The following is a 16612-nucleotide window of genomic DNA, read 5'->3' as shown; positions in this document are numbered from 1 at the left end:
GCTAGGAGTGTAGTGAATAATGTTGGGATATCAGAGACGTGGCATCACACAGATATAAGCAGTGCAGAATTGGCATTCCGGGAGTACAATGTGTACAGAAAGGATAGGAAGGGAAGAGGGGGTTATGCTGTTCGTTAAGAAAAAATCTAAGGAAGTGCATCCAGTTGCCACAGATGAATAGTGCAATGTTGAGTCAGTTTGGTGTAATATAAGAATTGGGAAAACAAAAATGAGTAGGAGTGTCTTATAGGCCTAATGAGTACAACAAACAATTGTACAGAGAAAATAGTGCACCAGTCAATCAGAATGTTATAATGGGGCATTTTAACTTCCCAGATATTGACTGGAACTTGTGGTTGGTCACTTGCACACTAGCAAGACTTGTGGATTTCTAGGATGATTGTTTTCTGCAGCAGCATGTTTGAGGTTCAACCAGAGAGAGTAATACTCTGGATCTGGTTATCAGCAGTGATTATTCGCACATTAAGAATTTGCAAATAAAGGAACCACTAAGTGGCAGTGATCACAGTATATTGATGTCAGATTTACTTAAATATCATCAGGGATAAAGAGAAGGCTTTCTTTACTTTCATAAAGGTGACTACAGTGGTCTCAGACAGTTTGAATGGATGCATATAAATTATCAGGCAACACAGAAGCCTATGGTAGATATAAGCTAGTCTATAATCAAGTCACAAAGGAGGTTCGGCAAAGAGGGGAGAAATTGTTGAAGTTAAACATAAAGGCACCTGGGGTGTATGAGATCACTCCAGTTATTAGAGGAGGTAAGCAAACCCTTGGCCATAATTATGAGAGCATCTGTGGATTCAAGGGATGTCCACACAGTCTGAACATGTGCAAATGCATCAGCAATTCACAAAAGGGGAGGATACAAGAGTGACAAGTAATTACAGACCTGTTAGTTTCCTTCTGTTCTGGGGAAAATAATGGAGTCACTGGTTCAAGCATTGCAGGATCATCTAGACAAGACTACAGTAATAATTCAGACACAGCATGGGGTTTGTCAAGGGGAAGTCTTGTCTGACCAATTAAATGGATACTATGCCATTAACGAAGGAACTGGATGCAAAAAAAAATAATTGATATCATATACTTGGATTTCAGAAAAGCTTTTGATACTGTTGCACATGGAAGACTACTGCACAATTTGGAGCAGTATGGCATTAAGGGCAAGTTTCTACAATGGATAAAAGGATGGTTGAGTGGGAGAAGAGAGTGGTAATCAATGGACACTGCTCTTCATGGACTAATGTTATTAGTGGAGTCACCCAGGGTTTGGTGTTTGGCACTCAGGGTAGTGGAGAATGAAAGAGACATGGGGATAATTGGGCAGTCAGATATGAGGTTTTCTTTGCAGTGCAGACAGGTCTTCTTAATGATATATAGGAATTTTGCTAGCAGGGATAAGGTGATTATCCCTTTGTATAAGGCAATGCAGGTCGGGCCAAGCCTTGAGTACTGTGTACAGGTCTCATTTCAGGAAGGATGTACAGTTGCTAGAACAAGTACAGAGAAGGGCAACAAGATTAGTGATGGTTGACGAAGGGATTCTCTTACTAAGAAAGGCATAAGTTCTGCAAATTGCAGCAGCTAGGCACCTGCCTAGTTTCCAAATGCTGCAATTAAGGTGTATAAGGCTTTGAATGGGTTGATGAGGCTAAATGCTGATAGGATTCTTCATCTTGTTCAGATTACAAACCTGAGGGGGTATAAACTCAAACTGAGGAAAGAGTTGAATAGATGCATGGAAATTTCCTTTAGCCAGTGGGCAGTTGATTGATGGAACAAACTTCATCTGTTGTTGTGAAGTTGATAGCTTAAATAAATTCAAGGAAGAACTGGACAAACTTTTAGAGCAAATGGATGTGTGAAATGGAATTTTTTTTTTCCCTTTTTTTGGCTGATGCTGTATAAGCTTGCTTTCTTACATCATATGCCTCTGCTTATGCTAACTATTAAACTCTGAATAGTGCCTCCTGGTTAAGCACCATTGTGCAATAACAACCTGCTACACCACCATGGAAGCCCTGGTTTGAACTAAAAACAGTAGATGAAGAAAGGGATTAGGGACACAATATGGCTCAAAATGAAGTTCCCCAAGCAATGGAGACAAGTGGCAAAGAAGGCCTATAGTGTCCTATTCATGATTTGTACATTTGCTTGTAGAGATAGGAAGTCATAATCCTACTGTAAGGCAATTGTATGAACACACCCTTGTTCAAGTATAGAGACTTCACCTAAAACAAGACAGAGGTTCTTGAATGGGGTCCAAAGGCATGAAAATGCCTGGTAAAATAAACAAAGGCATCGATATGAGGAAAGACTGAATATGTGGTCTACTTACAATGCTTACTACTACTTACATGAAAACAAGCACAGAAATTAAATATTACGAGTAAATTATTATAAAAAATCAAATATGTAATACACCTGTCAAAACATGGATATATATATATATATATATATATATATATATATATATATACACACAGTACAATTTTTTTTTTCTTTTCGTTTCATATTGACAGTGTACACCCACAAACACCCCTCACTATCACAATATCATTATACTCAGGCTAAACATGAGTACAGCCAACTAATAAAACTTTTACACAACTATTATTAAATTTGGTAGGTCCATATGTTAATTGAAAAATAAAACTTCCAACTAAATCTGAAGGGTTGGTAGGTGCACTTATTTGAACACAAACATGCTTTGATTCATTTTGGTTTACAAAAAAGTTATGGTTATTAGGCTGTTGTTACAGAATCTGTATCCAGGTAATGGAGATATTGCACATGGCCAGGACTGGGCTGCCAAATAACAATGCTTCTTTATCTACTTCATGATTAGACTTGCACAATATGGACTGCTGACTGTCATTGCAACGAGTTTCACGTTCTCTCTCTGACCATTCATACAGGCAGCGATAAACTGTTGTCTTCTAACTTCTCTCAATGTTTGGTGTTGCTAAATGTTCAGTTTTCTCCAATTTTTTCTTTTGTATATTAATGTCCATCTTCACTAATTAAATCCTATTCACAGTTTTGCTGATGATAGCACACTACATTCCATCTTCCAGTATGAGACCTTGCCATGCACAAACATCAACTTCTCGAATATCCACCACCAATTCCTTAATGCTGATCTCTATGTAATTCTCCAGTGGACACACTACATTCCATCTTCCAGTATGAGACCTTGCCATGCACAAACATCAACTTCTCGAATATCCACCACCAATTCCTTAATGCTGATCTCTATGTAATTCTCCAGTGGAGTGGAGAAAACTTGGTTAACTCCAGTCCTACTTCTCATAAAAAAAAATTAAGTACTGCTCCTATGCCTCATCTTTGATGATATTGATTTCTAGGGAAGAACACAAATATTAAGGATTACTGACTTCTAAAATTTCTTGGCACAAGCAATATCACAAATACTGCTTTCTCTACATCAGGGGTGGACAACCTTTTTAAATGGCAGGCCAAATAAAATGTGTGGGCTATACATGGGCCAAATTTTTCTTTAGCTTTCCACAATTTTTAAAAATTGTCAAACAGTTATGTTATTTATTGTAATACTTATACATATAATTAATTTTATTAATAAGAAAAACAAAATACAAATTTAAGATAAAATTATAAAAATACAATTATAGTATACAATTATAAAAAAAATTAAAAATAAAATGGTAAGTCCTCTCCAAATTACTTTTATCGGTAGATTATTCACTGACATTTGCCATTGAAATGCACAATACACTTGCACTGCAATCACACCTGCAGAGTAGAGTCCAGGAACCACTACTGACTTGTGGATTTCTAGGATGATTGTTTTCTGCAGGAGCATGTTTGAGATTCAACCAGAGAGAGTAATACTCTCGATCTGGTTATCAGCAGTGATTATTCGCACATTAAGGCCTGCTTACTAGTGTTGCCAGACCTTTCTTTTAGTCTTACCACTCAGTCTCACTGATGTTCAGTTTCAATGGCATGCCCTTGATTACCGTTTGGCAACACTGCTGCGTACTTGAGTCATGATATATGGCAAAAATTCAAATGATTCACATTAGACATAGCACAATAAAAATGTTAAACAATTTAATAACAGCAAATATAATAAAAATTAATATATATTCTTCAACAGGCCGTTTATTATATATATTTTGAAAACCACAAGCCAGATTACACACTTTCATGGGGCGGAGGTTGCCCACCCCTGCTCTACATCAAAGAAACTGGGTCCTTCTTCACTCTTGGTATTACTTTCCTTCTAAACAGTTATCCACTTTGTACAAATCCCAAACCGTCCCTACAATGGAATATTTGTTTCCAGATAACCCCTCTCCTCGGTGTCTTTAAAAAGAGGGCAGTCAGGTTAATTAATGACCTTTCTTTTACAAAGTATTTCCACTTTGTCTCACTGATGTTCAGTTTCATTGGCATGCCCTTTCTACACACTCCAACAGGACTGCTTCTGAATTATTTGTAATTTCCTCACTCTGTTTTAAACGAGTCCAAAGATGTGATGCAACCAGTCAGCTTCCATTCGCTGTCCAACTCCAAGCTAACAAACAGAACCAACTTTTCCTTTTCTTCAATTATCCCTTCTACTTCTGTTCTCTGGTAGATCCTTCTTTCACATCTATTTCCCAAAAATTAGTCTACAGAAATTAAAGTCTAATTTTGACAATTATCTTGTTACTAGGATACCAGTTGTAAATATTTTGTCAAAAAACTGTTTCAGATAAAGATTAACATCGAAATAATTACAAAAATCTCTACCTCAGCTCCCTTTGCTGCTATCGGAAGGTGTCATGTGGGAAAGGCTCAGGTAAAAATGCAATTTGATAATTTTTTTTTACATGCACAAAAATTATCTGTACCTGGAAACTGCTATGTAATGTTGTCCACAAACAACATTACATAGCATAGTTTCACTGGGTGCTAAATCAATTCTTGGGATTTGATAATCGGTTGAAAATATTTTTTGGAATTTCCTCCCCTTCAATTCTACTGCTAAATAAAACTAATTGCAAAAGAATCAGGTCAAGAACTTTAGTGTGAGTTATTCAAGTTCAAAGAGCATTCTGGACAGAGGAACATAAACAATTATACAGATTATGAAGAAATCTTGTTGCCAACAACAAACTGTAGAAGTAACTTTCACAAAATAAAACTGTACAAATAAATTATATAATTAAAATCCAAATTTAAAAGCATAAAAGTGATAAGACATAAGTGAAAAAGCAATAAATGGCATAATAAACATTGGTAACTTTTGAAGCATGTGTCTCTTCATCAATTACAGGAATGATGGTAGAGTAAACAATCATTTTATACAACAAAAGCATGATCAGACAGAATATAATAAAAAAAAAATTTTTTTTTAAATGCCTACAAGTGTGCAAACATGTTTAGTTCAGCTCTCAAGAAACAGGACAGCATGTGTCATTTGTTAAATGAAGCAGTTCGTCAACCCTTCTCATGCTGGAGAATTACTTCCTCCATGACAGGGGGGTCTCTTATTGAAATTCACATTCAGGCCTAGTACCAAAATTGGAGCACTTCCAAATATGAACAAAGGTGATAATTATGCATGCAGTCTAATATGGGAACATGAATTAAGACTTACATGTTGCTCTATCCAATAAATCTTTGCAACAGAAAAATGTTTAAAATTAGCCAGATATCCCCCTCTTGTGCTCCGAGACACAATCAACCTTCAAAAAGTATTGTATATACACACTCCACAATCTGGCCAAGTAATGTGACAGATGGATCCATCTTGTCAGTGGTTTCCAACCGGGATTACACATAATTTGGGTTTAAGTTACTTAAACTTATTTTTTTTTTTTTTCGTAATTGCTTCACCCTCTTCTCCTATTGGCTCAAATAAATATCACTAGGAGGAAAACTTTTTTAATGTATAGAGAGATAGATAATAACAAAAACTTGACACTCCTGCAATTATCTTTCACCTATGAATATTACAATAAGGAAAATCAGCACAAAATACAAATTCCAGGTTACACACAGACTAACTTACTATGAAAAGATTTATACTACAAAAAGGAATAAAATCTTCAGATACATTCCATCATGAGGCCTAATTGAAATCTGATGAAAATCAAGATTTTTTTAAAGAAATTAAGTTTTTTAAAAAAAAACTTGAAATTAATACTTTTAATATCAAGGTAGCCAAATAAATTAAACTAATGGGCTCAAATTTAACCCACATTCATTGTGCATAATTATCATTTCTACTAATAACAATTTTCCAATATCACTCAATCATTTGAGTGAAAAACAAAATGAATTGCTACTTAATGAAAAAAAATTAAGGAAAAATATTTGTGAATAATGTATTTTTGCATTGCTGCTGAATATGGAACAGATTTCTTTTCTTCAATGTTGATCCCAAATAAGTAATAACATTTTCTCATTCTGTAGAAAATTTTAAGACATTAATTATGACTCAACTTCTGTTGCCATCTTACTAATCTAATACTAAAAACAGCAAGAGCAGTTTAAATAACTCATCTCAGACACAACAGTGGTATAACATAACTATAATTATCACAGTTTACGTGACAGTTCTAGGTTTTACGAATAAAATGCCACCATAATTAGCTACTGGAATACAGTTTTGTTTGATTTTTAAAAATATACATTTAAAACTTTCTAAAATGTTACGGTAGCCGCCGATTAGACGTGCAATTACATTCGTATTTAATCTTGGCGTTCAAATGTCGCAAATAATAGAAATAATTGATGATCGCTCGACAAAAATATATTTAATCTCATTTTCGTTGTTAAACAACAGCGTTTCGACTTTTAATATTTTCCATTTCGAGCACCGCTCGTTCTGCTCTTACGTTTATTTTTCAGCTAACTGAAAAATAAACGTAATTACGAAAATTTTTCAATAATTAAAGTGACCAATAGTCTGCTGTTACCTTGTGGTAAGTCCCCCAAAAATGCAACTAATCTGAAAGAATAAGTAAAATAAAAATTGCTTTTTAAAGCTTCTAACGTGTAGTTAGGATATTATCCGTAAGTTAAATTACATCTGTAACTTACGGTTTGAACAGATACTTCACCAATCCGCACACTGTAGTCGGCGAAATTCATTACAATATACAGACAAGCAGTCGCATGTAGCCTCTACAATAAAACAATGATTCCGAAATGTCTGAGGAACTTACGTCAACATATCACGTTATTAATGAAACGTAGTCCTGTTCTTGCACCACAACAAGAAACAGCACGGATGTAAAGTGGTCGATCTGCCTACGAAGACATCACCTTCCTGAAATATTATATCAATAAGAGGGCACCGCTACTTATTTCTAACGATTTCTATGCCAAGAAAAATTTATATTAACCAGCCATCATAAAATAACTTCCTTTATTCTATTTTAAAAAAATAAATAAATACACAAACGAGTCCTACTTTTCATGAACTCTGTATTTTTCTTTTGGCTGTATGAAAACAGAAACAAGCATGTTGGTCACGATGGAAATTTTTTTTCATCTTTAGAAAAATTTTCTTTTCCGAGGATGGTTAGTGTAGTTTTATGTAGCCGTACCACCGTCTATTTTAGAAGAGGCGATTAAGGCACTTTGATTTTTAGATTAATTTTAAATAAAAGTAACCATATAGATGTATAATGAATAGAATCGAGTCTGATTCGAGCTGGATCTATAAATACATTTATTTGTATTCACCCTCTTTCCCTCGTAGTTTGCGAATCTCTCAGCTTCTTAAATTAGGGTTGTTGCCAGACGTACCCAATTTCGGTGTATAATACCCTTTTTTGGAATTATATTTCCAACATACCCCTTTTTTAAATTTTGAAATGGGGTATTTGAAAAAAGAAAATCCTAAAACACCCTGTTTAGATGATTACAGGCAGTTCTCGCTTTACGAGTTTTTACCCCCTCAAGTATCAACAAAACAAAATCGAAAATATCAACATTAAATAAATAAATTCTTTATTGCTAATAAGTACAGGACATGTACTAGAGACAATAATACTCAACACGGCGACATGGCCAGGAGTTTTACATTATAAATGAAATTAATTGGCAAAAAAAAAAAAAAAATTGCAAAAAAAGATTGTTAAACATTCATAAATACCGCATTCCCCAAATCACGTGCGTAGCTATACAATGCAGCGTACCCCGCTTTATGATATCAATCAGTTACAGACACCATCGTATCGTTAAAATATCGTAATGTGAATACAATAACTGTTTTTTGGTAATTCGTTTCAAGATCTCAGAAGTCGAAATTTTCGCTGTATGTATAAGCTATTTATTTCTAAAATGTCATTTTTAAGGTCACGAGGAGACCTTAAGGCCGTATAAAAAGGTCGTGAGCGTGGTTTGTAAATTGTATTAGTTACCAATTCAAATCATTGAAATGCATTAAATTTTCAACGTTATTATACGTTCCGTTATAAGAATCAATTTTAAAGGCCTCTGTGATATTTTTCTAAAGCACATTTCTAGAGGTCACGACCATAAAACAATTTGCACTTTCCAGCTTACTGGGCTTTTCTGTTACTGCAAGCAATTATTAAAAGGGTAGTAAACTCGATGTTATTGCATTTGAGAAAATACCGATTGCTGGAATTGTGTGGGTTTTTACGTTATGGTGAAATATGTTTCCCCTTTACTGAAACCTTCAATCGTATAAAAACAAATAAAATTTCAGAATCTTCTCGTCATACCCCGGGGGCTCACATCTGGTGAGTATGGGTTGGCACACCCAGGGTTCTGAGCTGGATATCATCTTTCTTGGTGATTCCCTTCTACTTTTGACTCTCTCTCTCTCTCTCTCTCTCTCTCTCTCTCTCAGGGTTACTCGGGAACTTTTTTTTTCCTGGTGCAGCATAAGCCTCAGGCTTCCTTGCAACATATGAATATTAATAATAATAATAATTCCTTTTTAATATATATTTTTTAAGCATTGTGAACTTGTTACTCCGCGCAAATCGTGTTAGTTGGAATTTGGGCGTTCCGCTAAAAATGCTTATGCATGCTACTGAAATTTATAAAGAAAAGAGAAGATTATCATGGAAACCAGCGCCTCTTGAAGCATTTCTGAAGAAGACGACTCCTTGTGCAACAAACCAACGAGTGTGCATTTAGTCGATGGTGAAGAAAATCTATTATTATAATTTGCTTGATTTTACAGGCTACGTTTTCATTTCTTTCGATAAATCAATCATTGTTTAAACCAACTAATTTCATTGTTGGGAACGTAACCCCTATTTTAACCTTAGGTCTATGGGAAATGAATTCCCGCTTTACGAGCGCGCGCTAGGAACGAATTACCTCGTAAAGTCGAGATACATGTATTTAGGAAGACAGAATTAATTGCTGATAAAGTTGCTGTCGAAATGCACCCTTAAAGACTCAAAAAACGACATTCCATCCTATTTACAAAGAGGGTTATAGAACATTATATTATACTTACTTGTAACCTTTTTACATTCTACTTGACTCTTTTTTATTTCATTGTAATGTTTCTAAGGCTCAGGCAACAAACTTTCTTATTTAAAATTCCTAATATCAATATCGATTTGCTGTATGGAGAATGTTCTGTTTTGAAATCATTCCATAAAAATATTGAGACAAAATACTCAAAAATACCACAGATGTTTGGATAAAAATTTTAAACGCATACGAAGTACGTAATACAGAAATTACTAATCTTGTTTTTGCTTTGCCTCACTCAAATGCAATGAGTGAGCGAGTATTTAGCTCAATGTTTAACGTATGGAAAAAGGATAGATATAAATTAGACCTAAAGAATGCTGAAGAACTGTTGGTGAAAATCAATGTCATACAAAGAATTTTACACATACACTAAAAATGAACTGTTAAAGAAAATTCGCTCAAATGAAAATATTGCTAGGTAAATATTTTCTTTTTGATAAAATAAATCAGGTTTATTAAATATGTATTGTAAACAATTATGTAAAACATTTTTGATGTTAATATTTATAAAAAGTTTCCTTTAATGTTTAACTCTTACAATAATTTTCCGAATTAAAGCACAGGCTATAATTCGGTTAATTTTATTAAAATTTGACTAATTTTGCATTACTTGTAAAAAATCAACAAAATATAGAAATAACCCCAGGGGGATCACACCTGGTGAGTATGGGCTTGGCACACCCAGGGTCCTGAGCTAGATATCATCATTCTTTTTCTTGGTGATTCCCTTCTACTTCTCTCTCTCTGGGTAATTCAAAAAAAAATTTTTTTTTTTTTTTTTGGCTGTGCAGCATAATCCTCAGTCTTCCTTGCACCATATGGCTAATAATAATAAAATATTTGTTATGAAAAAAAAAAGAAAAAAATTGTTTTAAAGATATAATGCGAGTACCCCAAAATGAGGAATGAATACCCTAAACATAAGCATGAGTACCCCGAGATCAAATCTTTAATCTGGTCACCCTAGCCTAAATTTTGGCAGAAAACTAGCACCAATCATCAAAAAATTGTGCATATTATTTTTTGAAGTGTACTGCTATCTTCCAATATGTGTGTGTACTGCACAGGACCAGCTTTAGGGTAAGGCCGAGTAAGCACTGGTATAGCGGTGCCAACGCTGCCCCTCTAATCCCAAAAACAAAGCCCGTAAGGAAAATTGTGTATTTCATGTGTTAACATGTTAAAAAAAACCCAGCAATATTAAATTCATAATTTACATAATTATATCGCGTATAATTTAGATTCTGTAAATAAAATGTACAATTAATCATTCTAAGAAATGAAAATCTTCCCATCGGCAAGAGGGGATCATAATTTACATAATTATATCGCGTATAATTTAGATTCTGTAAATAAAATGTACAATTAATCATTCTAAGAAATGAAAATCTTCCCATCGGCAAGAGGGGACGCCACCAGTCAATGTGGTCTAGGTTAGCCATATACCCTTGGGCTGGCTGGCCCTGGTATAGCATTTGCGTCTGCTAGAAGACAAGTGAAACTTCATTTTTCGCGATTTCTTGTCAAGAAACGGCGATCGTTAGTGGTGTTAATAGAAAGCTTTCTTTTCTATAAGTTCTGTTAGTGTAAGATTAACCCTAGGCTCGCTGAATTATTATTTGAAAGACAAACTAGAATTTGTTTTCCTTACGAGCGTTGGGCCACACACTTCTTACATCTGACTCCAGGCAGCTCATAAACCAATCTCCAGAGTTGGGTGGGCGAGATGATTCGCAATAAATCAGCATTTATTATGAAACCTTTTAAGTTTTTCGAAAAGAATTGAAAATAAAAATTATAAATATTTTTTAATACGCACTTCAATATGCGGTTTGTTTAATCATTGCCATCGATCATGCAAGTTCATGTACATGCATTTTGTACATAAACTTCAATTTAATTGTTTTTTATTTGTGATCTTTCAAAATTGTGATTTTAAATATAATGCCTTCCATGTTTTAATATTATTTAATAAATTAATGATTTATAAATAAAAAATAAATTTATATTTATTTTTTAATGAATATGCGCGCTAGTCCTTTTAAGTAAATAAGGATGCGCGACCAAAAAAGTGTGGAGACCACTGGTCTTTTTTTTTTTTTTTTTTTGTGGTCCGTGGCCTGAGAAAGGCCAGGGACCACAAAAAAAGTATAGTTAACTGTTTTTTTAAATACAGCAATGTGTACTTAACATAGGTAGTATAAGTTAGGTTGCTATAGGACCACCTTTCATAAATTAGGCCTACGGGTTGGGAAACCAGTTTACATGCCTTTGATTTATAATATTTCCCTCTTCCAATTTTCTCTCCCCCCTCCCTCCTAGAAGGCTGAAAAGTTCATACTGAATCTGATCCCACTTGCTACAATGGCTTGTAGCATGGACATGTGTTTTGTAAAGGGCGGCTCCTAGAACGTCTATTCAACCCCGCCTGGTATCTCTGTGAAGTACAGTATCACTACAAATGGGCCAGAATGTGAATGACGTAGGTTTGTGTGTATTATGTGTGTGTTCTGTTCTGGCCTCTTAGCTACCCAGAAGCATCAGTCACCTGGACAGATGATTCTGGGTACTCGTCCACACCACGGGAAGGTGGGCCAGTCCCAATAAAACACGTACCGTCTCAAACGAAACTTTGATTCACTTGATGTTGTCAAAAGGTGGACCAGGTTCCTCTGGGGGCCCATTCCAGAGGAAGTGAAAAAAAAAAAAAAAGATCCCATGATGTAATTAATAAATAAAAAAAAATAATAATAATAAATAAAAAAAAGAAAAAACCCCGTGGTGTAATTAAAAAAAAAAAAAAAAAATTGAGAGAGAAGCTACACTAGTAGAGAGTGGGGAGACGAAAAAAATAAAATAAATAAATAAAATAAATTAAAAATAAAAGTTTTAAGCTGCTGTCTGGGGATCCCCATTCGGAGCCTGCGTTATTCTGTAGGAGGCCTTCCTGTGCGTGAATACTTGCATTGAGAAGTTCTGGAAGGCAGCAAGGTTCTGTGGTGTCTGCAACAGAATGTCCAGTTGGTTTTCAGTGAGAGGGATGGTATTTGCTAGATCTTGCCTCAGGTCCTCATAGAGAGCACACTCATAGAGAAAGTGGAACCAATTCTCCTTGGCCTCGCAGTAGCAAACGTCTATGGGTATTAGGCCTAGTTGGAAGAGCTTCTCGTTCAATGAGCCATGCCCAGTGACTAGGAATGATGTCTCAAGAGTTAGAGAGAGCCACTTCTGTGCCGACTTAGAAGAGGGGAAAGTCACATCTGGTAGGAACCTCCTTGTAGCTGCTCCTTTGGTGGAAGTGTCCCATCTTGTCTGCCAGATATTTATCATCTCATTGTAACAGCGTCTTTTCTCTGCCTTAGGGTCAGTGTTCAGGTTTAGCTCAATGTCTAAGATCTTGGTTTGTAGCAAGTGGGTCAAAAGATCGAACCGAAAGAAAAAAAAAAAAAAAAAAAACTAAGAAAAGTTTGTGTGATTGAGGTTGAGATTTAACATGCTTCGCCACAAAGCAGACAATGAGATGGGAACTTAAGCCTTTACCTATGGAAAATACATGTTCCCATCTTAGTTCCTTCACAAGAATTGGGGGAGGGGGGTAATAGACGCCCTAAGTTATGTTCCTATTGATTTCCCCATAATAGTCAATCTTTGGCAGTAAAAGAAAGTGGGAGAAGTGAGAAGAGAAAATGCACAGCAGTTGTAAGATAATTTCAGAACTCACTAAAAAAAAAAAAACCACTTCATAATTTAAGCCTGTTTGTCAATAAGCTAAAGAAATGAACCATGTGTATAGTTGGTTAAATAAAACTGGACAGATTCCATGAGCCCCCAGGGCACTTGGTTCACTTCTGGATATAGCAGATTCTCTTCCACCTTCCTTTTGTGTTATTATAAAATCATTTAACTCCCAATCAGTTATCACTTAGATTTCTGCTAACCCAAATATCCAAAAACTGTGTGAATGCACATGCAAAATATTTATTGAATATATCAGCAATCTTCACAGGATCAATATAGTTATGCTGTTCATGGCCAGTGCACCAATGTGATTATCCTTTTCCTTCTAGTTTTAACATGGAGGGAATTCCTTGCTGCTTTTCTCTACACTTTTAGCCACAGTCTTCCTAAAATCTGCCTTAGCTTGCTTAAAACCTTGGGTAAAACACACCACTTTGTATCCCTTGAAAATTTATAATCATTCCATGCATTTTTTCCCCTCTGTCACCAAACACTTATCAATTCATGTGATATCAATTTTGATCTAAATCTTGAACAATATTCATTACTTCATATGAAAAACTTGGTCTCTATAATTACCTTCTGAACACTTCCTAATTGCTATTTATATTTTTCAAAATCAGTTGGTCCCACTGAAAAGTTTTAAAAAAAATGGAGTCCATTACAATTATCTTTGCAAAAACAATCCCTTCCATTTATAGTTATTTCTTTAAATAAATCACTACACCATGATCACTACCACCTAAAAGACCCTTTAGGTGGTAGTGATCATAAGACCAAGTTTAACAGTATCTTGTTGGAATTCATCATGTATTAAGAATCACCTAAGGAACCTTTAGGTGATTCTGAATACATAACAAATCACTGCTGAAAACCATGTTCTCAAGAATATTGCTTTCATCTGTTGCCTCTAACATATTAGTTCAGAAAATCATCATCCGGCAAATTGAGAAATCTGCTGTTACCAAGTAAGCTGCCAATCAGTATATGGCAAGTTAAAAATCCACACAATAACACATTAATTTTCTGGCCCACTATGTTCATCACAATCATTTGGCTTATTGAACCCTCTCATTTTTTTTTATTTTATAATATTCATGTCAAACCAAACTGATTCAATATCACACAGGCAACCTGTATCTACTGGTTGTGCTGTTTTAGAATGTGCTTCCTAAACAAAAGAATCTCCACTCACTTCCTTTTTTGTACACATTATAATCACCATATTTCAATTCTACATCCCCAATATCAACAATGACATACATTTCTGTTATACCTATAACATCAGCATTTGATGGCCTGCACAATACTCCAGACTCATAAAACTTGATTAACATACTCCTATATTTGTGTATAATGCAAATAAATAAGTAAATAATAAACTGCAAAAATATAATAAAATGAATGGAACAATTAAACATCACTTTGGAAAACAAATGACAACATCACTTCAAAACCAGCCCTCTTCTACAGAACTACTTCGGCAATAAACTACAGTGCAACTTCGGTAATAAATAAGAAAGAGCACAAAAACTAGCAGCAGCACAAATGAGATTTAAGACCATTATTAGGCTTTACAAGAGTAGATCAAAGAAATTTAGATATGTGAGAAATTAAAAGTAGATTACATAGTAAATGATATAAAACAGTATAAAAAAAAATGGATCAGCCACATAGAAAGAATGAACCCAAACCAGATCCAAAAAAATTAGCCTTTAACTACAAACCTACAGGCAAGAGAGATGTGGGCCAACCAAGAAAATGATAGCAAGATCAAGACCACCTCCCAGAGATACAATATAACAGGTCTTAAAAGACCCAAGCCAGATCAAGTTCATGATGATGAGTAAATAAATACCTGTTTGTGTTTTCAGTCTCTTACACATATCTATACCACAGCTGCCAACTTTCAAAAAAGATGGAGATCAGGAGGAAAACAGGAGATTTTTCAGAAAAAGCAGGTTTCTTTAAAATTCACATTTTACTTTAAAAATTACCTCACCTAACATTTCTGTCTGTGGATTTTTGTTTGGATACTTACTACACAAACTTTATGCCAAATATGATTGCTTCAAGAAAGATAACTGTTGCATTTTGCCCTCATAACATGGCCCTTGCTGTCAGGAGCATTTTCAAAGATAAAGGACTGAACTGTTTTTCTAACCTTGTCGTATATTCTCTCACACTTAGCATTGCTATGAGGAATTGTTAAAATGCCAAGCATACTTTGGATAATTTATATTTCAGGTTTCATTGTGCACTTGACCAATGAAGGACCACTGTACATCACTTCCTTCTTTCATAACAGCATCTGTTAGATTCTCACACTGACAGATCTGATGCTGCAAAACATTTACTGCTTCATCCATTTTTTTTTTTATTTTTAATAACACCAAGAAATGCTGGAAACATGTCCACAAAAACTTTCAAATTTTAAAATGAGCACTGCCACAAAATTTGTACTACCTCAGCATTTATAAGAACATCCTTCCATTAGAACTTGTGCACCCTGTAGTCACATGCAATCAAAGTATTTCCTCACTGACCAAAAGAATATTTTCATTTTGTTTTAAATTCTTCACAACCTTGGCAGTAGAAATGATTAAGAAATGCTCTAACTGTATAGTATGTCACAATTAGAGTTGCACCGATAAGAAAATTGCCCTATTAGTCATTACAATGCTTTCCCACCTTAATAGTCAGCAGCCCACTGAAGTCACCTATTGCTTAATTACAGTACAGTCAAATATCAACTAAAATAATATAAATTTATTTATTATTTTTTTGGTTTTTAGGAGCATTAGCAACTAAGGCCATATTGCTCCGGGGATGTGCGGTGGTCATTCCCTGACCTTTCCTCATCCTCCGTATTTGGTGGTGATGGGCTCGAACCCCGGTCTAATCAAGAAGCGTGCGCTACACACTGGTGCTCCTTCCCACCTGGCTACGGAGGCGCCAATAATATAAATATATGGAATATTACAATGATATGGAATATTACCAGGCTGCCATGCACGGAAACTGAACCTGGCCTGTTATAACGTAAGATCACTCATTGGTGAAGACAGGATATTAGAGCTGGAAAAGGAATTAGAAAATGTGAATTGGAATATCATTGGTTTGACTGAAACAAGAAGAAATGAATCACTTACCAATGGAAATAGTGAAAGGAGTAAAGGTGGAGTTGGGTTTCTGGTCCATAAAGATTTTAAAAACAACATTTTGGAATTCAAAAGTACATCACCAAGGGTGTCAAGACTAATACTCAAGATTTCTAAGAGGTACAAGCTAAAGATTATGATTTATGCACCAACATAGCCATGATGATGAAGAGGTTGAAGAA

At 35.0% G+C, this 16612-nt stretch overlaps 1 protein-coding gene across 3 annotated transcripts in view; it reads right to left on the bottom strand.

Moving 5' to 3' along the window:
* Positions 1-16612, bottom strand: part of LOC150085496 (protein tyrosine phosphatase type IVA 1-like) — a 170263-nt gene that overhangs the window by 34306 nt on the left and 119345 nt on the right. Inside the window, exon 1 of one of the 3 annotated variants that reach the window (XM_090374082.1) lies at positions 7105-7207. The exons of the other annotated variants lie outside the window; for them this stretch is intronic. The gene's annotated coding sequence lies outside the window, so the exon portion shown is untranslated. Of the gene's footprint in view, positions 1-7104; positions 7208-16612 lie in introns of those variants that run through there. 3 annotated transcript variants of the gene reach the window in all.

Source organism: Mastigoproctus giganteus, chromosome 5 (assembly GCF_048544385.1).
Source record: "Mastigoproctus giganteus isolate SK-2022 chromosome 5, ASM4854438v1, whole genome shotgun sequence".
Taxonomy (NCBI): Eukaryota; Metazoa; Arthropoda; class Arachnida; order Uropygi; family Thelyphonidae; genus Mastigoproctus; species Mastigoproctus giganteus.
Note: the sequence above shows the minus strand (reverse complement) of the source record. Positions and strands in the feature narration are given on the sequence as shown.